The following is a 24,930-nucleotide window of genomic DNA, read 5'->3' as shown; positions in this document are numbered from 1 at the left end:
ATTCACTGAGCATATAATTGGATAGTTGAATGAACTAAGAAAGATGTTGTACAAATACTGTATGTACTCAATGTTTTTATGTTCATATAACAAGTAATTATTTTCTTGTTCAATAATGTGAACATTTTGTGTTCACTTTACATAACATAAACACATCATAACAACAAGAGTTGCAGAGTTATGCTGAACACAATTTTTTTTGCTGTCTTAACATAAAACTACCACAAATTTCTGTTTTTACCAACTTATTATTTTCTAGTACACTTAATTTAGTAATAATTAGTCAAAGCAACATTAAATTTAAAGGTTGAGTACAACTCCATTTCTTTGTTTATGTAACGTAAAATCTTTGAGTAGAAATAAAAACATAAATTTATGTTATAATGTTTATGTCAATAGAACTTAAATATTTAATGTTAAAATGGCATATATTGTTAAGCTCAATGGACAGCATAGAAATTGTGCACTATGTATATATTTTAGTAGTTGTTTTAACTTAGTAGCCCTTTTGGTGCCCCAGAAGAAATTCAGATTTGGAAACCGCAACACACATCATAGTGGCTTCAAGACAAAAATTAAGAATTTTGTTTTCATAAATAACTGTTTTTATTATAATATAAATAAAAAATTGGTCCCTGGTATTGTTTGTTTAATACATTATGGTATTGGATCGGTACATAGACTGGCGTACTCGCCGATACCCGATACCGAATTTTGGGCAGTATCGGACGCAACACCTCAAGTTTCAATTGGGCAAATTGCTCTTTCATGTCAGCTAGTATAGTCCATGTTTCATGTTGTCAGGAGACAAAAACGAGCATTCGTAGGTTATAGGAATATCCGAGCAGACGCCTACAGGATTACTCCAAAAGTCTGTGATGGATTTTAATGAAATATTTTAGAGGGGTGGGGTGTAGCACAATGAACAATCCATTCGATTTTGGTGGCGATCCCGATCATGATCCGGATTCAGGAATTTTTTTAAGAATTCCGATCAGCCTGAGCATTAAAACCACAGGGTATATAACACATGCGTAGTGTAACTGATGACGCGTTGATGACGCATGAGCCCGCCTCTTTCCTCCTTCTTCGAGCAGAGAGATACGTGTGTGGATGTGTGGCGAGACTCCGAAGTGCGGTAGGAGCTGCTAGCCGTCCACGGTGAGAAAGAATAAAGCGGTAGCTGACGGGATGAGAGACAACGTAGCGTAACATTATACAGTCAAAACAAGGCTGCTGAATGAGAGAGGCATCCGCCGATACCTTACACGGAAACAAGCCGACCGCCTCACAGTATCGCCAGCTGTGAGCTGTGATTTATTTTTAAAGTCACGCACCTTGGCGGAGGTCTGCACTCTCCGAGTGCCATTCTAGTTCGAATTTGCTTTAGATTTGGAGGTGAAAAGACCAGAAAAAAAAGCTAGTTTTGGTTGAAAAAGTTTTCAGTTGTCTGAATGAAACCAGGTTACATAAACATTTCAACACCTTCTCTTTTGCATTCATTTTGTCAAAATCCATAAAATGAAGGGTTAGAATTTTTTTTTTGTTTCACAATGGTAAGACCTTCCTTGCAACATTAAGAGCTCTTCTTGTTCAGAGATAATGTTCACAAGGTTGAACATAGTCGCTGATTAATGGAGTTAGGAAGGAACATGAGCAAGGAAACCTGAATCCATTTCGAACCCCATAAACCATGCTATTATACTCACTCATTCAGATGTCTTTAGGGGAACATGTTACGACCTCACTCAACATACTCCTTTACAGTGTTTTTACACCAGTTGTGAAATGATTTAGGCTATTGAGCAACTGATATGTGCAGGATGTAAATTAGGGAGTAGGGTCAAGGTTTCTCTAGTCTGGCACAATAAGGAACTGTATTGGAATGGTTTGCCAGATACAAACCACAAAACATTAACCTCAGATATACAGCACTATTTCTTATTTGTGATGTCTGGAAGGAACCAGTTTAGTCTTATTTGAGTCTCCCTGTGCAGGGATTCTATTTGTGGCCCAAAATGTTTTGTTCTCATTTTAATATCACAAACTCATAACACAGCCAAAGATTGGTGTTATTAGACTCTGTTGTACTGCCCTGAAATGGGGTTGAAAATGTTGGACCCCTCTCTCTCTCAGTCAAATAGCTTCTGTCCATATAAACTTCTGCTCATAGTTATCAATAACCTGTCAAAATCATTGCACTAAAATTTATCTAATTTTGTACTGAAACAGTAATTATAGAGGAGGCTATCTACATCGATCTGAAGTTATTGATACAAAACTTAATTAAACCTTGTTCTCATGTTTAATATTCTTGAAAATACATCTAATTTATCCTTATCTCTCAAATATATATATATCTTCCATATATTAACAAGATTAGGGAAGCAATGACTTTTTCAGCCAAGATAGCGATACCTGGGCTTTGGGTATCGGTCGACAACGAGTACAGATCCGATACCAGTGTTTAATTAATAAGCTGTATGCCTCACTGTGTGGAAGAGACTGGGATAATTCTGTTATATGTAAGGCAACATCAGGTTGGACTTAAACATTGCTTTCCTAACTTTGTAAAACACAATATAAAATATGAAAACGTAGATACAAATTTACTAGGTCCGTCAAAGTTAACGTGATAACGCATCGACGCAAATTCGTTTCAACGCCACTAATTTCTTTAATGCATTAATGGAACTTGTGATTTTTAGGTGGTAGAGGGTTCTTATTTAAAGCTAAAGATACTGGTGTCATATGAAGAAAATCTAACAAATCCATTGGTATCAACCATGTCATACTAGCCTGTCGTGAAGGAGGCTAAATAACGCTCAGAATTTACAATAAATTTAAGAAAGGAAAAACTGGCATGACCACTTTCAGAGGGGTCCTTTGACCTCTGCCCTTAAGATATGTGAATGAAAATGGGTTCTATGGGTACCCACGAGTCTCGCCTTTACAGGCATGCCCACTTTATGATAATCACATGCAGTTTGGGGGCAAGTCATAGTCAAGTCAGCACACTGACACACTGACAGCTGTTGTTGCCTGTTGGGCTGCAGTTTGCCATGATATGATTTGAACATATTTTTATGCTAAATGCAGTACCTGTGAGGGTTTCTGGACAATAATTGTAATTGTTTTGTGTTGTTAATTGATTTCCAATAATCAATATATACATACATTTGCACAAAGCAGCATATTTGCCAACTCCCGTGTTGTTAGTATTAAATACTTGGCAAATCTCCCTTTAAGGTACATTTTGAACAGATAAAAAAATGTGCAATTAATCGCGATTAAATAGTTTATATTTATAAATATTGATTGACAGCCCTAAAATTTACTGAATTATTTATTAATAAAATAATTAATCGTATGCAGCAAGTAATTGGTCAAAACTTAAACAGGACTTAAATTCCAGTATATAATGTGTATACAGTATATAAACATAGAATTTAATCGAATAGATCGGCCCCATTGTCACTGATATCTATCAGTATCCGCCCGATATCCGATATCGGTATCGGTATCGGTGCATCCCTAAACAAAATAGCTGTTTTCTGAAGGAAGACATTGGGCTCTATTTTATAGTCATGCAAGTGCAACGACAAAGTGGTAGGTATTTGGTGCACGGACTGTGTGGGCGTCTCAAAGCGCACCTGCTGTTTTGGTTCATGTATGTGCAGCTGCACAGAGTGCAAAAAGACTGGGTGAGGTTGAATATAGATTGGGCAGTGTGGTAATAAAAAATAAATAAATAAACTAGGATGGTACTCAGAGAGCACAGACCTCCGCCAAGGTGCCCGAGTACGATTGACCCCCCCTCTCCGTTCAGCTTGCGCCATCATCCACTTGTATTTTTGTTTATGTTGAGATCAGCTGTATGTAGCGGAGCATCGTAAAACACAAATAAAACTAACAAAATAAAACTCACCTAAACTGTCATCGTTACTTTTTCCAACAATCACCACATGTGCTTTGGTGGAACTCAACTGTAATTTCATTGAGTTTAATGTGAAGAAACGCAGAATCTACAGTTGTTGTTGAGTGTCCTTATACAAATAATGATATACAGTAGGTAGTTTCAGGTAGGTCATAATTAAGATAAGTGATTAACAATGTGGCGGATGCTGTTGTTTTTTTCCGACCCTCGGGGAATGAATAAGTGCCATTATTTCGCCGGCTGCCTCTGTCCACCGCCTCTATTGTTTAGTGTGGCCATTTTGCTTCGCCTTGTGGAGCCAAAGTACATAAACACCATTATCAGAGGAACAGTTGGAGGGAGTGCGCTGCTGTCAAACAAACAATGGCCTTGTGGAATTACCTGCCACGACTCATACATGTCGGGGAGCCGCGATCATCCTCATTCAACCGCAGTCTGGGAACCCTCAAGTTTTTGTTGTGTTCATTTGGGCTTTTAAGTGATTGAGGAGGATCTGACTATTAATTAAGAATGTTGATTACTGTAATTTGTAATCATTCCTCCTATAATTTCTGCAGTGTGCAGCAGTGCACAGAGGGAGGTCCATGAACAGTAACAATGTGCTGTTATTTTTTTTTTTTATCTTGTGCGTGCGTGTGTGTGTACTTCCTTGGCCCGCCTTTGAATACCTTGATTTAATAATACAGATTATTAATTAGTGGTATGCTGTTGGGGTTTTATAAAACCCATTAAAGGAAAATTGATGTAATTGGAGCAAATGTTTGGCTGAAAAGTACACGCACCAGTGTGCAGTCTCTGATGTGAAATGCTGATTACTCCATCCAGGCTTTAAGTTGTTTTCTTCTGCAGCTTTTATGTTCCGCTTTTAACTTTAAAAGTTTAGACTTTCTCTCGCGTAACTATCATGAACCATAGCGGATCATCTGAGGACGTCGCCTTTAATCAGAAACCCCAGCTGCCAGGTTGTATGAGGCTATTACCTATTCAGTCTGCCCCCTGCTCAATGGCTTGTTTTATACTGCTATCATTCAAGGTTATACTGAGCCTGATTTGTACTGTCATTAAACAGGTCCTGTTGACATTTCAAGTACTCTCAAGCTGAATCATGGCCTTTCGCGTGCTTTATGAAATTGCCCTCCATTGGACAGAAACCGAAACAATAACTTGAATGAGATTGCGCTGAGATATCCATCTTTACGCGTGATAGTGAAAGCCGTAAGATGTATTCTTTAAAGAGGCAAGTTCTGTTAGAGTTTTAATCAGATCTTAGGGTCACAGTTCCCACAAAAATGTCCCCTACCGTTTTCATCTGAAACACATGCATTATTTTAACAGCTGTTTCACTTTCTTGGTAAGAGTTTTCCAGCGAGACAAGATCTCTTGCAGTATTTGGGTTTGAATTGCCCCAAAGATAATCGATTTGTCCGTCTTCAGTATTTATGAGCTTTCTTTCTGCAGTAACCCTCCAGACTGAAACCATGTAGGTGTGGTTTCTGCTGCCCTCAGTTAGCAGGTCAGTCATGTTGTCAGGGATCTTTTCATTTTGCTGATTTGAGCTAAAATTCATAGTGATAACTGAATCTATATATCATCCACAAACTGCAGAAAATAATAATCACTCACACACAGAAGAAATGTTCTGCCACCTGAACCTTCACTGGGCCGTGTTTTCTGTGCCCTCAAGTCCATTGTTGATAATGAAGATGCGCTCAAAAGCGTGAGCAACGCCGTCGGGCGTAACTACTATAAAAGTAGTTCAACTTTTGGAACGAAGCATGTCATGTAACAAGGAACAACCAATCACAGCTGGCATATATTTTCTTTCTTCTGTAAATATCAGCCTATAGTAGATATATGAAGGAGAAGTTATTATACCCCACACAACAACGTAGTCAGGGGTATATAGCGCTTCCGTCCGTCCGTCCGTCCTTCCTTCCGTCCGTTCGCGTGTCACACTTTCGTTTCCGGAGCAGCACTCGAAAACTATTTATTATTCTACTATTTACTTCATATTTGGTATGATGGTTGACAGTGTGGTTTAGTTTTGCCTTTTGGGGGTTAGAAGTCCAGGGTGCCCAAAATTTTTGAAATTTTGGCCAAAAACTGGGATTTTTTTTTTTTTTACTTCCATTTCATTTCCGGAGTAGTATCAGCCGGGAAGAGAAAGAACGATAAGACCCTTTGCTCGTGTGAGTACATCCTAGTACGAAACACACAGGCATCCTAGCTTCAGAGAGAGAGATGTTAGTCTTTCTAATTACTTATTTCATAGTCTGATACTTCAACAGTTTTACAACAAACTGCGACTTTCTTGACTTGCAAAATTATTTTAAATTGACAAACATCATATGTGTGATTCATGGCGCAATTCAAACAGTATCAAAAAAATATTTGTCTCTCCCCGTTGACGACTGTTCCTATTTTTTTTTTTTTTCGAAATAAGGTCCAATGGTGGTCCACCGGAAGGGGCGGGATTTTGCCTCTTTATAGTGGCGCGAGACGGCACTAGTAACTGCCCAATGAGATAATGAGAATGTAAATGACTCAATTCAAACATGCCTGCAAGCTTCAGGCTCATAACAGCCATTTTGAATCCATGTGTGAACAACGTGTAACTCCTTAAAGATGTCATTTGCTGTTTTTAATTTTCAAGTTTACATCAGTTATTTACATTGAATAAGGCCAGATAACGAACGCTGAATTTCATGCACAATTAAAATTTGATGTTTGATGATATCATTTAAGATTTCAAAATTTCAGACTTCGGCGACTACTAATGTTAGTATTAAAATGTAGCTCTTACCTGCGGACACAGAGATGATGGCCTGAAAGCAACAAATAGATACATTTTCATTGGGATTGTCTAATTTTTGACAAACAAACTTACACCAACGGAAATCTTAAGCATTACCACATCCAGTCTATTACTATAAACACACATGGAAAAGTAGAAGTCAAGAAGTCAAGGAACAACCAAGCACTGTACAGGTCTGTGAGGTGCTGTAACTGAAATTCCTCTCACTGTAGCCGAAGGGCGTAGAAATGTTCGCTCAGTGCTGGGGTTGACTAGCTTGCAGGGGAAATGTGTTTCTTCGTGTAGCCTATTTCTGGCAGCAGTTGGAGGTGACTCTGGGTTTGTTTGTGTGTGTGTGTGTGTGTGTGTGTGTGCTGTGATGGAAGAGTGGAGCGGATGCTGTTCTTTCTTGTGCTCTGAGATTTGAGCTCCCAACCAGGCCAGTGTGCGCTCCCAGCGCTGCAGCCCTGAATGGGAAGCACCAGCAGCCACTCACTGTGAGGTGCAGACCTGACAAGCCTGCATCGACAGATAAGGCAGAGCAGCTTTGGTCAACAACAGAGCTGCACAATACAAATGCTAATATCAAACTGTAGGGTTGTACCAAGATGTTTACCACTGAGATTTGATTGAATTCCGCCTTGAGATCCAACCTGGCCAAATCAGATCCCCACTGCTTATCTGTGGGAGCCTTGCTGATGGCTTAAAATAGGAACTGGTAATCATCGTGGCCTTTTTCAGCACAGGGTCCGAGTGTGAAGACGTCCCTATGGGTCCATTTGAAGGAACTGGCTGGTCATAAGGACCGTTAACTGGCTGTCTTTTTCTCTGCATCTTTTGTGTCTGCTAATGAGAAATGTCATTCTCTAAACTCTGTCACTGCCTTCTCCGTCTGACTTTTCAAACATATTGAAGGTCACTTAAAGGGCTATATTAATCAGTGAACTGCAGGTTTCTCTGTCCTAAGGGTTTCTATAAAGAGACAGTGCTAAATGGACAGCGTTCATCCCATTCGAGAGATGGACTGTCTGTCCGACTAACATCTGCAGTTAGCTTGTAAAGCCAGAATGTTGCCATTTTTCTTCTCCGCTTGAACAAGGACAACATGCCCTGTGCACAGCACTGGAAATTGCCAGCCGTGTGGCGTGGGATTGGGAGTGCTTTACGTATCAAGGAGTTATTGGGGAAGCTGTGCAAAGGCAAGAAGCAGAGTTTGTTGTGTAAAATGTCTTTCAGTTACTGTTTGAGAGAGCGGAAATCTCTCTGTCATGTCAGTGTATAACATAATTAACACAACACATAAGACGTTAATGCAAATTTGTTTTAACGCCACTAATTTCTTTAACGCATTAATGCAACTTGCAATTAATTTCTAGCAGGTTCAGTTTTAAAGCTAGAGTGAAGAATCCATCGTTACCAACCGTGTCATACTAGCTTGTCACGAGGGAAGCTGAATAACGCTCCAAAATTATACTACATTTTGGAGAGGAAAAACTGGCATGGCCATTTTCAAAGGGGTCCCTTGACCTCTGACCTCAAGATATGTGAATGAAAATGGGTTCTATTGGCACCCACGAGTCTCCCCTTTACAGACATGCCCACTTTATGATAATCACATGCAGTTTGGGGGCAAGTCATAGTCAAGTCAGCACACTGACACTGACAGCTGTTGTTGCCTGTTGGGCTGCAGTTTGCCATGTTATGATTTGAGCATATTTTTTTTATATACTAAATACAGTACCTGTGAGGGTTTTTGGACTGTAGTTATTGTTTTGTGTTGTTAATTGATTTCCAATAATAAATATATACATACATGTAGACGTAAAGCAAGCATATTTGTCCACTCCCATGTTGATAAGAGTATTAAATACTTGACAAATCTCCCTTTAAGGTACATTTTGAACAGATAAAAAATGTGTGATTAATATGTGATTAATTTGCGATTAATCGCGATTAACTATGGACAATCATGTGACTAATCACGATTGAATATTTTAATCGATTGACAGCCCTAAATGAAACATTATTTAATATAGTTTAGATATGTAATTGGATTACAAATAACATATCAGATAATGGATACGTGCTTTGTTTTCCACACTCGTTTAGTACCAAGTTATATACTGCTACAGATGACATAGCACATGCATTATCACAGTGGGCTGGCTGTAGCTTAGTGGGTATAGTGGGTCATGGTTTAACCAGAAGGTTGGCGGTTTGATCCCCGGCTCCTACTGTCTGCATGTCAAAGTGTCCTTGAGCGAGACACTGAACCCCTAGTTGCTCCCTGTGTGCTTTACAGCAGCCCACTGCTCCTAAATGCTTAGTAAGGTTAAACGCAGAGGTCAAATTTCATGTATGTATATGATGATTGTAATTCAGTTTACGTTATTAAGCTTGTGGTATTAAAATACCAACTCACTGCATCATTTTGAGCTTGTCATTAGAGGAATGGTAATGAGTTGTATTGAGTTCCACACAGCAGCACTGTCTCTGTGCTGCCTCGGGCTGTAACATGTCAGTATCTCAAAGAATCTGCCGGCTTGACTTCTTGTATCTATAATAAACTCGTGCTCTCATTACTCGCAATACTCACAACAAGATAGAAGTTTCTATTGGCACTGTATAATATGAACATAAAAAAGTGTTGTCTGTTTCAACACATTTTGATGAAATCACACGAGTCATTTTGTCAATAGTAATTTGGTTGCATATTTGGAGCTGAAATGCAAAAGGTTCTTGTTTTATTTAGTATGTCTCAATCTTTGGTGTGTAGCACTCTTGGGATGGTGTTTCTGCTGAAAACTTGGTATTTCCTGTCTGTCAAACAGTGGGCATGGACTGCAGCATCTTTTTGCTTGGAGTTTGAGTTTCTGTAGGTGGCGTTAGGTCAAAGAAGAGTAAGGGAGAATATATGGAAACAGAGTACATTTAGGATGCTGTAATCAAAGTTTTTACATTAACAATGGATCAGTTTCTTTTAGCTACGTGGAGCTGTTAATGTCTTTTAACTCACTGTAACTTCATTGGCTGAGCGAAGCGAGTCAATTGCTGCCTGCGGCATTACAATGAAATAAGATTGTGTCATGTTATTTTTCACTTGTTGTCTACTTATCTCTACTTTCTTATGTTAAATGAAAGATCAAACTGTTCAACGGTAAGTTACGAGATTTATTAAAAACAATTACTGCAGGCTCTGCATGGGAATGAACCTTGTGTGTTCGTAATGTGTCATTAGAAGCCTGTCAGTCCAACGAATAGTTAAGGTTAAGCATTAACCTTGAATAGTTAAGGTTAGGCATTGACCTTGAATGGTGAAGATTAGGCATTGACCTCGAATGGTTAAGGTTAGGCTTTGACCCCAAATAGTCACGGTTAGGCATTGACCTCAAATAGTTAAGGTTAAGCATTGACCTCTAATAGTTAAGTTTAGGCAGTGACCTTGAATGGTTAAGGTTAGGCATTGACTTCGAATGGTTAAGGTTAGGCATTGACCTCGAATGATTAAGGTTGAGCATTGACCTTGAATAGTTAAGGTTAGGCATTGACCTCGAATGGTTAAGGTTAGGCTTTGACCCCAAATAGTCACGGTTAGGCATTGACCTCAAATAGTTAAGGTTAAGCATTGACCTCTAATAGTTAAGTTTAGGCAGTGACCTTGAATGGTTAAGGTTAGGTATTGACCTTGAATAGTTAAGGTTAGTCATTGACCTCAAATAGTTAAGGTCAGGCATTTACCTTGAATAGTTAAGGTTAAGCATTGACCTCTAATAGTTAAGTTTAGGCAGTGACCTTAAATGGTTAAGGTTAGGCATTGATCTTGAGTAGTTAAGATTAGGCATTGATCTAGAATAGTTCAAGTTAGGCTTTGACCCCAAATAGTCAAGGTTAGGCATTGACCTCAAATAGTTAAGGTTAGGCATTGACCTTGAATAGTTAAGATTAAGCATTGACCTCTAATAGTTAAGTTTAGGCAGTGACCTTGAATAGTTAAGGTTAGGCATTGACCTTGAATGGTGAAGGACCCGAGACCCAAGGTTGTGCTGGCAGAGCGGAGCTCTTCCTCCGCTACCCGGCGGCGTCCTGCCGCCACTAGTTAATCGATCGTGGAAGGCATTGTTCTCTTGGACGGATTAAAAAAAAGAAAAAATAAATTCTAAAATGGTTTGCCAAATACACTTGGGCGGCCGTTGATATACCTGGGCGGCCTGCCCGAGTACAGTCTACTGTATGAGTGGGAAACACTGGATTGTTATCAGTTACCAGATGTTGGTTTGCAAAAATATTTATCTATGTTTCTGATGCACATATACTAACAAAAGCACCAAAAGATAAACATCAGAGTGGCTGGCGCTTGTTGGCCCCAATCGGTGAGCGAGAGCTGTCTGTTCAGATTAACTTTCACCCATTTAGTAAAGTTTCTCATAGTTTTTTGCTTCTAGGTTGTCTTATCTTCTAGCACAAACAAAACCACAGAATTATGAGCAAAACAAAATGTTTCAGTGCCAGTTTTTCTCAATTTGTTTTTGAAGCATATAACAAGACAGTTAAGATATATTGACAGAGAATGGTTGGCTAGTTTGTTTTGTCTGCCCCTCTGATGTTTTTTTTAGATCATGAAAACAGACAGCTGACTATAGAAGATCTTTCTTCTCACACAAATTGCAGAAGATACATCTCAGCAGTCAGCTGGCTGTAGTAGCCATAGTAGCCTTTGCAAATCAGCTGAAGTGCAACTTATAACAGAAGACTGGCTGCAATGGAGAGTGTCAGCCTGTGTCTGTGCATGTTTTATGTGGTCAGCTTGGTGTGCCAGGACCTTGTGTTACTGCACTCTGTTTCGGAGAGACATTCTCATTATAAGGTTGTCTTGTCACCGGCTTCACACCAACATACTTTCCGATCAGGTACTTCAACGAATTGCTTGTTGCTGCAGTGGACAGGTGACTCTGACCTGGACACAAGCTCCTTGTTATAATGATATTCCTATACTTCCATGAGATATCTATCTATTGAAATCAAAGAAAAGAGTATTAACAACAACCGTTTATTTTTAGAAAAATACCACAGTGTAATACACATACGTTTTGCCCCTAAAGTTGTTGCACTGTGTTGCAGCTTGTTTTGCTCACCATTACTGCAGACAGCCTGTACTTTGGCTCTGCTCAGTGGGCACCCTTGGGGGTGGTGGGTTTGAAACCCAACTTCTCCCTGTATGGATAATTATGCCCTCTGTTTGTTATGCTTCAAGCCTCAATCACACGGCCAGCTGAAATGGAACAGAGAGCAAACATTTAGCCACACAGCGTAAACATCGAGCCTCTTGTGTGTTGGGAATGTCATGGTCCATCTCAAGCAGAGGTTTCACAGAGCCAGAACAATAGACACAGACTGTCAACACATCGTCACATGCTGCCCTCCAACGTCATCGTCCAGCACTTCATGCATGCTTTCCACAACATTCAAATACAACCAATTCCTATTAAGCTTTTAAATCCTAATATTCAGAGTGGATACATTGAAGTGGTGCGCCAAGCACGGCACATTGACAGTTCATATACTTTTCATTCATGCACAAGTAAAAACAGTCTATCAAATAATTCTCTAATGAACAACATTAGGCCTTGACTGAAAACGTCCATTGAACAAAATATGATTAATAGAAACATTGGCCTGTGAATTGTATTCATTCTTTAAACAAGCTAAAGCATTAATCAGCAGGGATGTCTCGATATCAGAAATTTAGTAGTTGATACCAATATCAGTGAAATTTCACAATTCTCGATACCAATTCTGTACCACGGTACAAATCAAGTAAAACAATAAATCCCATGTACTGTGCTTCATACACTCTTCTTGCATACTGTTTTTCTGTAAGGAAGTTAAACAGGTCATAATTTCCTCTCTATTATCTATTTTATATTGCTTTGAAAACGTCTCCTTCAAACAACTGGATTTATTCAAGTTTCTCGTCAAAAACTACATTTTACAAGATTAAGATAAGATAATCCTTTATTAGTCCTACAGCGGGGAAATTTGCATGATTACAGCAGCAGAGGAGGAAAGTGTAAACAATAAGAGGCATCAGTAAAAAATAAAACCAGATTAATAAATAAGCAAGTAAGCAATAAAGATATAGTTAGTAAGTAAACAGTAAAAAAAAAAAACAGGCGATAAGAAATAGACTGAAAGTTTTGGTTCACAAATAACAAAAAAAAGTAGAGCACAGATGAGTTAAAAAGTTATTAACTGTAAGAAAGTACAACGAAACAAGTTAAATAATTTTATATTTGAATAATTTTACTAAATAGAGCCTGAACGCATCATAATGTAAATTAATGATACCTATCGTGTTGAAATTGGCAGGAAGAGTGCTAGTTAGCCGTAAAGCAGCACCTGCACGGAGCTAACGGCTAACGTTAACTGGCTCTCGTCCGGCCGATTTCAACACAGATTTGTCACATTATCAGGGAAAAAAATAAGGTGCATCACATGGATGCGTTGATAGTGAATTTACTGCGTCCCAAATATATTTTTTATCGTCCCCCGAGTATTGTCACATTTTATCGGTTCTCGTGACATCCCTATTAACCAGACCTTTTAAATGATGTTTTGAAGAGGGGTTCCAGACTTCTTGTCTTCAAATTCTAGACTCTTAGATGATTGTTGGGAGCCACTGAGCTCTTTCAGAGTAAAGGTCCTTTATGCTGAAACATCATGGAGGGACATAAAATGTCTTTTCAGTTTCCAGCCACACCGCTGCTGCCTCTGCACATGTGCAGCTGCCCACCTGCCAGCCTCTGTGAATCAGGGCTTCCCCCAATCACTAATCCCAATGTAACCCTGGGCAATAAGGATGTTTTTTATTGCCCTATACCACAGAATGACCACAATACATCAACTGGAGTTGAAAGGATTTTTGATCAATCCCAGTGAATCCGAGCTCACTTCCTCTAAGGCTAAGCTTTCTTATTTGTTTTCCTTTTTTGAAAGAAATGCCTCGACTCAGCGATCGAAAGACAGCGTTACGAGTTAGTGACCGTAAACATTTTCTTTTCTTCAGTCTTAAAAGGACAAGAGCGTTATTATGACAGTAAAAACAGACATGGTAGACACACACTAGTATGAGTACAACCCTGAAATGAGTTGCATTGAGAACCTTTTTCTCTCTATCACCTGCAAAAACACTGCCATCATTCTCACACCGCCTACAGTACATGTAAACTCATAATAGTCATTCTCATGCTTGTTTTCTTTCTTGGAATTCTGGGAAAAAAACAAAAACTAAAGAAGAAGTAGGTGATTCAATTCAGGCTGAATAAAAGTGAGTAAACAGCCAAAATTACAAATCACAGCACTGAATCACAAAGTGAATGCATTCATTCAGAAATGCTGGATGAGATCTGAGACTGTAGTTGATTATTAATGTTAAACCCACCTGTACTGTGGCACGCACACACTGAGGACACTTCAGTAAATTATTCACCTCACTATGACAGAACATCTTCAAAGGGTGGAAGGTTGTGTTTAGTGCTGCTTACTATGGGAAAGTTCTGTATATGCTACTGTCTCTGAACAAAGAGTATTAGAGAGATGTGTAAACATTATCAGTACATGATTTACTTGTATGAAACACTGCATGAATTTAATTGACAGATGATTCCTGATGACTCCTTAGAAAATAATTTCTGGAACTGCATTGACATTTTTTTTGCTATATACTATATACTAAGAATCTGGTGATGCGATACGTATCATGATACGGGGTTAATGATTCAGTCCAATTTCGGTCTACAACAACTCCTGAGAAGAAAAACATCTGCTTATTTAGCTGTTAGATGTTCCAATTTCTTTTCCAGCTAGTTGCTAAATTTGTCTGTCTGTGGTTTGTTGGTGGGCCGGTTGTGTACAGTGGGTTTATCAGAAATGATTTGCTGAAAACAGCTGCCTGCTGCTGGAAACAAGGTTAATGAGACTGAGACTGAAACCAAAAGAGGCTAAAAAGCTCCCCAGAGCGGCAGAGTTGCTGATTATTTGAATATTCTGATGATAAGCAGGTATAATGTTCCCCATGTTCAACTTCTTGGTGTAGTGTGTTAGCATGCTAATATTTGCTAATTACGAAGCACAAAGTGCAGCTGAGGCTGATGGGAATCCCATTAGTTTTTGCAGGTATTTAGTCATAAAGCAAAGTATTGGACAAATCCATTTTTGACCTGATGAAGGCGCCAGAGGAAAAGTTAAGGAATCACCAAAGTTATTCCATTTTATCCTGAGGCAACCCACCCAACAGATGCTGAAACATTTCACTCAAAAACACACATGGTAAAGCTCATGGTGGCTTTAGAGGGAAAGTCAGAGGATCACCAACGTTATTGGGATATATCATCTGGTGAGCATGAGTATCTATGCCACTAGTTGTTGAGATACATTTCAATCTGGACTAAAGTGGTGGACCGACCGACAGATCAGCAGCATCGCCATCCATTGAGCCCTGCTGCTAGTGTAGCTAATAAAAACACCAAATGCAATTATCCTACCATTGAGCTGTAATGAGCCTCTACCGCAGTGTGTTTCATTCTCGACTCCAGTGCATGATTTTCAACCCACACGTTTGTTTTATTATGATGAAAATTGGTTGATAATCAGTGTCTTCTAGAGTGAACCCTATTTAGCTACCTCCCACAAAATGCTGACAAAACAAGAGAGGAACATCAATAATAGCAGTGATCGTATCGGTTTTCCTCTTTATCTTTTTCTTTTTAATGTCCTCGGCAGGAGCAATCTGATAAGATAAAGTGCATCTCCTCAAAAATGTTGACACAAATGTTATTTCCTTAAGGTCATCCCCGTGCCTATGGAGACAAATGGTCTTTGTTTGTTATTATTTCGTTGTGTTTTGCTGACACAAATGTTTTAACTCGGAGAATTATGTTGCAAAATGTCTTTGAAAATGTGTGCTTGTGACAGAAACACTTTGCTTTAACTTCAATCTGCAGCAGACTGTTTTGGAACAATGAGGTAGGTCTAAATGAGGCTGCAGGCTATGAGGGGGAATAATGTGTTCGGTTGTTTTGGGGATAGAATTAAAGGCCCTGTTCAGACCTGGTATTAACATGCATCATGAGTGATCCGATAACAAGTGGACAGCTCTAAGTACGTCTGTTCACACCTGGCATTAGAATGCGTCTCTATATGCGTCTTGAGTGGCCACTTGTGATCCAATCTCACTTCCCTGCTCTATATGCAATAAACACGTAGTAATGATGTAATATTACATGAATGTCAGTAGTAATATCCTACATATTTGTGAATTCGGGTACATTTAATTAACATCAAAATAAAAGGTTATTGTGCCACCGGCACCGCAGACTTTGCCAGGCAACAGCAGAGTACAGAGCTTCAGAGAGCCGGGGATGAGGGCGGACGGGTGGGTGTCAGCTCCGTGCAAAGCAGCAGAACAAAAACCCCGACACATCTCTGACAGTATGATAATAATGCACTTCTCGGGCCAAGTCTGATAGTCTGCAGACTATGTAGCCTATAGATAAGATATATTTTAATAAAATACAGTTGTACCGACAGAATACAGTAGAGCACAGAGGCCGTTTCCATGCTGCGAGGCAGATTTGCGCCCGTGTCTGCCTGTTTATTCACCTGAGGAGCATAGTGAGACCCAGGACACATTCACTACACACTGCTAAAAGAATGTGGTCATATGTGGCCCAGACCACCTCTGAATGTAGACTGAGTGATCTGATTTCAATGCGTCCTCAATGCGTCTTGAGTGTATTCACATCTGTACTTAGAACGGTCCACTTGTGATCCGATCCCTGAGGACGCATGTTAATACCAGGTCTGAACAGGGCCAAAGAGAAAGGAGTGCGCTGCCCCTGCTGGGAGGTGTTTCATCCTTTGAGATGTACTATCAAAGTCAAGACTATTAGATAAATACTATAGGACCTTTGAGTGTTTAGTGCAGTGGAGACAGTACTGTCACTGTCATCAGGTTGAAAGGTGGAAATCATTTTAGGGTCCCACAGTGGAACCCATGTGTTTAATATTTATACGTATCCACATACTTTTGGCGATACACTAGGGGCTGTCAATCTATTTAAATAGTTAATCGCGATTAATCGCATGATTTTCCATAGTTAATCTTGATTAATCGCAAATTAATTGCAAATTTTTTTATCTGTTCAAAATATACTTAAAACTATGTATACTTAAATAAACTGCAGCCCAACAGGCAACAACAGCTGTCAGTGTGTCAGTGTGCTGACTTGATTATGACTTGCCCCAAACTGAATGTGATTATCATAAAGTGGGCATGTCTGTAAAGGGGAGACTCGTGGGTACCCATAGAACCCATTCACATATCTTGAGCTCAGAGGTCAAGGTCCGCTACAACCTCTGAAAGATCGATTGCGTTAAAGAAATTAGTGGCGTTAAAACTAATTTGCGTTATTGTGTTAACTTTGACAGCCCTACCATATATTGTGTCATTCTACATTGTACTTCTGTGAGCATTTACCATGTGCACTGGCTATTTGTCAGTCATACGACAAGCCTACAACGACCGATAATAATATACTGTATCGGGCCCTTAAAGAGACAGTGTGTAGGATTTGTTGGCATCTAGTGTTGTGGTTGCAGATTGCAACCAGCTGAGTACCCCTCCGCTCACTCCTCCCTTTCCAAGACTGATGTAACGTGAGCCGCTGAGTGCAAAACCATGGTAACGCCGTTCACCTCGCTCAGAGGCTACCATAATAACACTACTTTAGGAGCAACAGAAGTCAGATGGCAGCTCACGTTACCGCAGTTTCACAAGTCGGAGATCTACGGTGGCCTTCAGGTAACGTAAAAACATGAAAGGCTCTCACTTTTGTGTGGTTTATCTGTTCCGGGCTACTGTAGAAACATGGCGGAGCAACATGGCGGACTCTGTGAAGAGGACCCGCTCCCTATGTAGATACGTAGGGCTCATTCTAAGCTAACGAAAACACAATGATTCTTAGTTTCAGGTGATTATGCACGAGTGAAAACATAGTTATGAATATTATATTCCATTTCTGCTAATAGATCCCCTGAAATGCACTGACCTTTTAAGAGTTGTAAGACTTACCAAGATGGAATCTAATTAAGATCATGTGTGGGTACAGCATGTTGGATATTTTGAGGGAATAAATGAATACATTTGAAAGTTAAATTAATTAAATTGGAGTACCTTTGTGCAGCAGCAGCAGCAGAGTTTGGTAACATCCAGCCCCTCTCTCTCCCTGCGCTCTCAACAGGGCAGCACCGGGCCAAACTGACTCTGATGTTCAGAACAGGACCTAGAAGGGATGCCAAGCTGGGCACCTGCCTTTACAACCCTTATCTCTCTTTGGCTTCTCTCTTCTCACCTTTTTTTAGTCTGGCTAGGTCTCCTTCCAGATACTTTTTAGTGATCATCATACAGAACTGGGAAATTTGGAGAGCTGCAAAATTTGATAGAATTTCCCCACCGTCACAAAGGTGTTTTTGTGTTTGCTCGGAGCATTAAATGAAGTATTTGGTGCTGAATAAATTATGGGATAAATGGCAGTAGAAATTTTTTCTTAATGGGTAACTTTGGTATTTTCTGACCTGGACCCAATTTTCCCATTTTTTGCATCTAAGTGACTGACGGGGACAACAGTTTTTGAAATTGATCCAGTATTGAGTCCTCTCACGCCAGGGAGGACTCAATACTGGATCCTCTGTTGTTAAGAGACAGACAACCATGTTTGTGTGCTCATATCCATTGGACAGTCTACACTTTGACTGATGTCTTTTGGACCAAAGTTTTTGAGAGCGCATAACATGATTTCAACGGCGATTAATGACAATTTTAAATGTCAAAATATTCAATTGATGTGATAAACGTTAACTTTATTTACCTTTTATTAAATAACGCTGCTGCAACATCAATATTGGGCGCAGGATTACGTGAAAACAGCGTCTGTGTTGACAGAGTTGCTGCTGCAGTGCCAAGCAGTCAGTGCGCACCATTGATGTTAAAAATGCCCATTTCAAAGCATTCATTCAACAAAGGGTGATATATTTAACAACTTGTGATAGCACAATAATCATTTCATACAGACTACAGTACTGTGAGAAGCATTAATTAAGTTGAAATGTACATTTTCGGTGCTCTAGTCATCTCCCCTCTCAAGCTGCTGTGGGCGCACCTCACAAACTGAGTGAAATCTCACAGGAACAAATGGAATGAAAGAGGGGGAACTGAAGATGACACCCACATACATTTTATGCACGATCACGAAGTGTTTATTCAGCAGTCGGCGGAAAAATGTCATCTGTACGGAACATCGTTAGTGTGCAGAATATAGGTAGTATACGTTAGTTACGCTACGAAAGAGCAGCGGAGAAGAGACGTCAGGTCCTTAAAAGGACTGACAGCAGAGCCAGGAGAACATCAGATATGATTTCACGTGTAGGGAGGACACAGCATCGTACCGTCTGTTTAATGACAGCCAGTTACTTTCACTATTTTCTGTACAGTTTAAAATGTAAGGCAGATCATAGCACGGGGTGCAGGGCAACATTAGACTAAAATAGTTTAAGTACGGTTATCTGTGTGTAGAAAAAAAACAAAACCTTGCAACGGAGTCAATAACGTAGCTAAATCTGCTAGTGTAGGTTATCTGAGGCCACTTCTTCAGGTCATCCTCCATCCCTCCATAGTAGAAGACAGAGCTATGATCACATTATCCTGTTTGAGCTGTAATAGGTGGTGTTCACACATGTTTTACTAGATTTTTTTAACACAATTGCTCTAGGAGAGACGATTAGCATAGCGTTACCATGGAAAACGGCAATTCAGGTTCAGTGACAAGAAGCGTGATATGACGCCCATAATTCACGCAAGGCATCATGGGGGCTCGGAATAAGGTGGATATTACGCTAACATTCTGAACATTACATGGTAAATGCTAGCTTGTTACATTGCTAATTTGAGCACAGGACTTCAGCTTAATTCAAAATGAACATGGATCTTTCTGTTCTTTAAAGCTGAATTAGATTTGTCACACGTAGGGCTGTCGCAATAACCGCAATATTGCAATACAAATACTATTATATTGATAACATGCCACTGATATGCAAAAAATGAACTAAATGGGTTTCATTTCTGTCAAAAAAGCGAAACGACGGTGGGGGCGGTGGGTACGTAATGTAATCGGCGTGTGCCCGATTACCGCGTAACACCGGTAACCGACGACCGCGGCGAGCCAAGTCTGTGTGAAAACCTCATGGACAAGAGAAAATGAGGACGTTCACATCATGCACACCCTCGTAGCAGCTCGGCAGCAGGTACTAATTCAGGGAGCAGGGATTTAGAAATGCAGGCAAAGTTCTCCTAAAAATGTTCCTGGCAAAGTAGAAGCGATGAGCATTATTTGTAATAGTATGATATATATAGACCGGTGGCGGCAGAGAGGCAGCTTTTGTATTACTGTGTAGAGTACTTTGTATTTAATTAGTTAAGGTCTTTGGCAGAAAGTACCGAGCTTGATGTGCAGGTATTCTATTCTCACCATCCTCTGTGCAGCTTTCACACATCATCCGAGGAGGGTGATAATGAGGGTGAATTTAAATTCCACTATCGGGCCTTTAAAAGAAAGCCTCACACTAGCATTTTAAAATATTCAGTAGCTGAAAATTAATCTAACAGATAATGAGTTGTTAATCACAGCAGCTCTGGGTGTTTAATCTATCCACGGTAAAGAGGCTGTTCACCTGGAGATCTCCAGAGAACAGAGAGGCTTCTGACGATGGCTTTCTCACATGTGGGTGACTCATTATGCTCCGTCCTTCCTCTGAGGAGGCCGGTGCTCAGAGGAAACAGGACTTGAGGTGTACCACAATATAAATCTGGCCTTTTTCTTTTCTCTTAACCTCCTGTCTTTTTCTAGAATTCTCAAAAGAAGTAAAGTATCTGTGTTGCATCAGTTTCGCTTCCCAGAAAAACCTCAATCAGTCTTATTAAAGGAGTTCCAGTTATTTCAGATAACACGGCAGGAAATGCCTGCCATGACAGACGGTTGATTTTCTGTTGTGATCTGTGGGATGGCAGGGTCTTATCAGGAAGCTGCCACTCCCAATAAAGAAACAACTCCTTTAATTATGCTTGATCCAGGGGAAAACGTAGCCAGTCATATCACACATGTCACATTGGGCAGCTAAATATGGTTGTCCTTTCAACAGGAGAGCATTCAGACAGTGTTCAGGCATTGGGATCCAAGGGTGGGATTCTTTTCAAACCACTCAGCTGTCACCCTGTTTACCAGAGTCTGATTCAGTGTGGCTGGAGAGGGACAAAAACACATTTCCAGGGACCTGGGTAGCGAGATGAGAGGAGGGGGAAATGTACATGAAAGAGCGGGAAAGGGAAATTTATCTTTTAATGGGGTGTAGGCACATTGGCAGGAACGAGAGAGATGCACCATTGAGTGGTTAATGGTAGAGAGGTGACATACAGTAACTCAGTGCTACGACACTTTGTGAAAATAAAAGTCAAACAACAACAGAGATAAGGACAATTCTGGTTTTATTTTCATGAAAACATGTCGGCACTCAGACAATCAGACGGGTTGTAGACAAGCCAGCATTTTAGACGGATTATCTAAACTGCTTTATTTGGAGGTGAAACCGAGGACACAATGTTGGTAGTAATCTGCACAAGAAAACGTTGTACTAGGGCTGGGCAATATGACGAAAACAATATAAAAATGTCTATTGTATATATTCTTCTACATGGTTTATATCACAATATGTTCGGCCTATATTTATTACCCTGCTTTATCTTTTTTTCTCTCTATATTTCATTTAAAGGTCCCATATCGTGCTCATTTTCAGGTTCATACTTGTATTTTGTGTTTCTACTAGAACATGTTTGCATGCTGTAATGTTCAAAAAACACTATTTTCCTCATACTGTCTGCCTGAATATACCTGTATTTACCCTCTGTCTGAAACGCTCCGTTTTAGCACATCTCGATGGAATTGCGATGGAATTGCAACATAATTGCATTGCTAGGCAACAGCTTTGGTCCATGTGTACTTCCTGTCAGTAGATGCTATTCACATACACTGAAACCAGGAATAAACTGGGACACGTATAGATTGTTTACGTTTAAAACTGTGTAATGGTCTAAATATTGTATATTTGTGAAAATCTCACTTTTTATCATATGGGACCTTTAAAACTGTTATGTTCATTTTGCACTCAATTTCTTAAAATGAGAAAATACTCAGTACTTTTCATTTTTCAAGTATTTAATTCACACAGTAGTATACAAAAACAGGCTTTACCACGTGGTTATTTCATATAGACTATTTATTTATTGAATAACCAGAAAACATGCTATATTGTGATATATATCGTTATTGACATATTAAATGTCCTATATCAGGATAGAAGATTTTGGCCCTATCGCCCAGCAGAAGGTCAGTGTTGAACCTACACGTCAGCCTGTAAACTGTGAGGTATGTTTACAACAGCCAGTTTGGGTCATAATGTTTCCATTGAGGTAATTGTTGACCTTGGAAGTAGTTTGATAAACAAAATCTTAACTCAAGGTCACCTTCTGGAGGTTTTAGCTTCAGCGAACACTACTGCTAAAGAAGACTGTTAGATATGGTTGAAAGCTCCAGGAAATGAGTTAAGTGGAACTTGACATTTTTTTTCGCCATTATTTGAATACATTTGGCTAACATGGAAATCTGCCAGCATTTAGTGGTGAGGTTGCAGATTGCAACCAACTGAAACTTCTACCTTGTGCTCCCTATGTAGATATAAACGGCTCATTCTAAGCTAACGAAAACACAACCGTCTTTAATTTCAGTTAATGAAACACTTATTAATATATTAATATTCAATTAAATTTCTGACAATAGATCCCCCTAAATGTTACACACTGGCCCTTTAACTTGGTGAGTATAATGTTATCATCCTTACTGATGACCTAACATGAACTAGAGTTATTCTTTAAGAACTCTTTTTAAATGTTCCAGGAATTGTACCAAAATCACTTGTTCCTTGGCCCTTGGCTGAACATTTAATCACATTTCATTAAACTCTGTGAATGATTTTGAGATATCTAAATAATTAGCAAGAATACACGATTTAATAAATAACCTCCTTGGCAGACATTTAACCCAAACATCAGTGTTCATCATGTCAAAAATCTATGAAAGAATTACTTCTAGGAGCTCAAAGCAAACACGTTCTTTACCTAAACCTTCACATTATTCATCATCTTGAATTTAGTCGAGAATGCACAAGATGAGATCTCGTTAGCCTCGGCTTCACTTGACCTCTGGTTTCATTACTCCTCTGGTGCTCAGACTGACTGAATAATCAAGGTCAGTTTGTGGAGTTGATGGAGAAACACAGCATCTGTGTTAATCACAGTGCAGCTGCAGTTTCTTCTTCACTCAAAGACACCATAGGAAGTAGAAATATCATTTTTAAAAAAGCTTTAGTAGTGAGTAGCAGTGATATCTCTGTAGCTGCCATTGTAAAATACATATGGGAGAAACATTGACGTACACCATATACTGTATATAAGAAGTGGACGTAGTCACCGTGATGTCACCCATTGATTTGTGGACTGCTGTTTTGAAGCCTTGAGTTCGGCTTTTTGGCTGTCGCCATCTTGATTTTTTGGAACCAGAAGTGGAGCCAAGTGCAACCGAACGCTGAATAAGACTTTTTTAGACGACCAAAAAGTTTATAATTAACTTTCATGAACTGAAAACACACCTTGAAAGAGTTAAAGTTCCAAGACGAAAACACGGACAACTCCCAGACCGGACAACGCCGTGGTAGCGACCTGTCAATCACAAGGTAGCCACGCCCTAAAGCATCCCCTGCTTTATGGTCTATCTGACTCTAAATGGGTCCATAATTTACTAAATGAACATCATGCTGTATTGAAGAAGACTTGAAACTAGCGATTGAGACCATAAACTCATGTTTATAATGTTTACTGAGGTAATAAATCAAGTGAGAAGTAGCCTCAATTGGATACAATCAGACTTCTTTTTGCAACCAGAGGAGTCGCCCCCTGCTGGCTGTTGGAAAGAATGCAGGTGTAAAGCACTTCTGCATTGGCTTCACTTTTCATATTTTGCCACACATTTAAATAAGCAAACAGGAAGCAAACAAACAAATCAATCCAGGGAGAGATGAATTCATCCCAGTGCAGTCATGTAGTGCAGGTTGTATTTCATTCTGTCAGAGGTTTGTCATGTCGCAGTATGCTAGCTGTGCGAAACAGACAGCTGTTATTATCCCAGAGTATCTGCTCAGTTACATTGCTCAAACTATAGGCTTGACCTGTATTCATCAAGCCCTCGCCTTGTAGCAAAAATAATGTGCAGTATGAATTATGCACAGCACTACATATCAGTGTAACAACCTTTAGCCAAGAAAAGCCTGATTTAAACCATGACAGTTAATTTTAATTAATTAAAGTTTTTCCACAGTATAACAAAAATAGCCACATTTCATGCAGATTTTTGTTGTGGGTTTTAAAAATATATTTTTCATTCTGAAAAGACAACAACGTCGGCTGATGTCTGCATTTGGGCGGTGGTAAATCAGCGCCTTGACAGATGTCACTGTAGTGATGAATGCCTTCATCGCAGAGCGAGACATCAGGGGCTTTGCTCTTCTGTCTGTGGGTGCCATGGCAACGCAGACAGAGCGGTGTGTGTGTGTGTGTGTGTGTGAGTGTGTGTGTGTGTGACCTGCCCACCTTCCAAACTCTCACCAGATTAACTTCCGTGTTCTGTCGCTGCGTCTGCCTGCCGCTCTGGGCTCGGCTGATAGGTCGAATCTGCTCGTCCGCTCTGGCCATTGACTATTAGCGGATCAAAGTCTTTCCTCTGCCAGAGTCATGTGTGCAGATTGATGCAGTTCAAGGAGGACTTTGAAATAACTAGACGTGTGTGTGTGTGTCAATGTGTGTGTGTTTTCTAGTTTTGAGTTTTAGGCTTCCACATTGAACCAAACTTCGAGCGTCTATTTTAAAAACCATTCCCAAACACTGGCACATCCTTGAGACAGATTTTTTATGACTTCTTTTTGTTGAACAATTAGTAATGTAATTGTTTTTTGCATTATATAATAAATAAATAAGGAGTAAGTG

At 39.7% G+C, this 24,930-nt stretch overlaps 1 long non-coding RNA gene across 1 annotated transcript; it reads right to left on the bottom strand.

Moving 5' to 3' along the window:
* Nucleotides 1–123: 123 nt before the first annotated feature.
* On the bottom strand, nucleotides 124–22,207 carry LOC119477496. Its single transcript, XR_005204241.1, has 3 exons — nucleotides 22,061–22,207; nucleotides 17,108–17,111; nucleotides 124–135 (listed from the first exon to the last, which is right to left on the bottom strand). It is a non-coding gene; the product is annotated as an uncharacterized LOC119477496 (long non-coding RNA).
* Nucleotides 22,208–24,930: the final 2,723 nt, after the last annotated feature.

Source organism: Sebastes umbrosus, chromosome 2, assembly GCF_015220745.1.
Source record: "Sebastes umbrosus isolate fSebUmb1 chromosome 2, fSebUmb1.pri, whole genome shotgun sequence".
Classification (NCBI taxonomy): domain Eukaryota; kingdom Metazoa; phylum Chordata; class Actinopteri; order Perciformes; family Sebastidae; genus Sebastes; species Sebastes umbrosus.
This window is presented reverse-complemented; position numbering and strand designations above follow the sequence as displayed.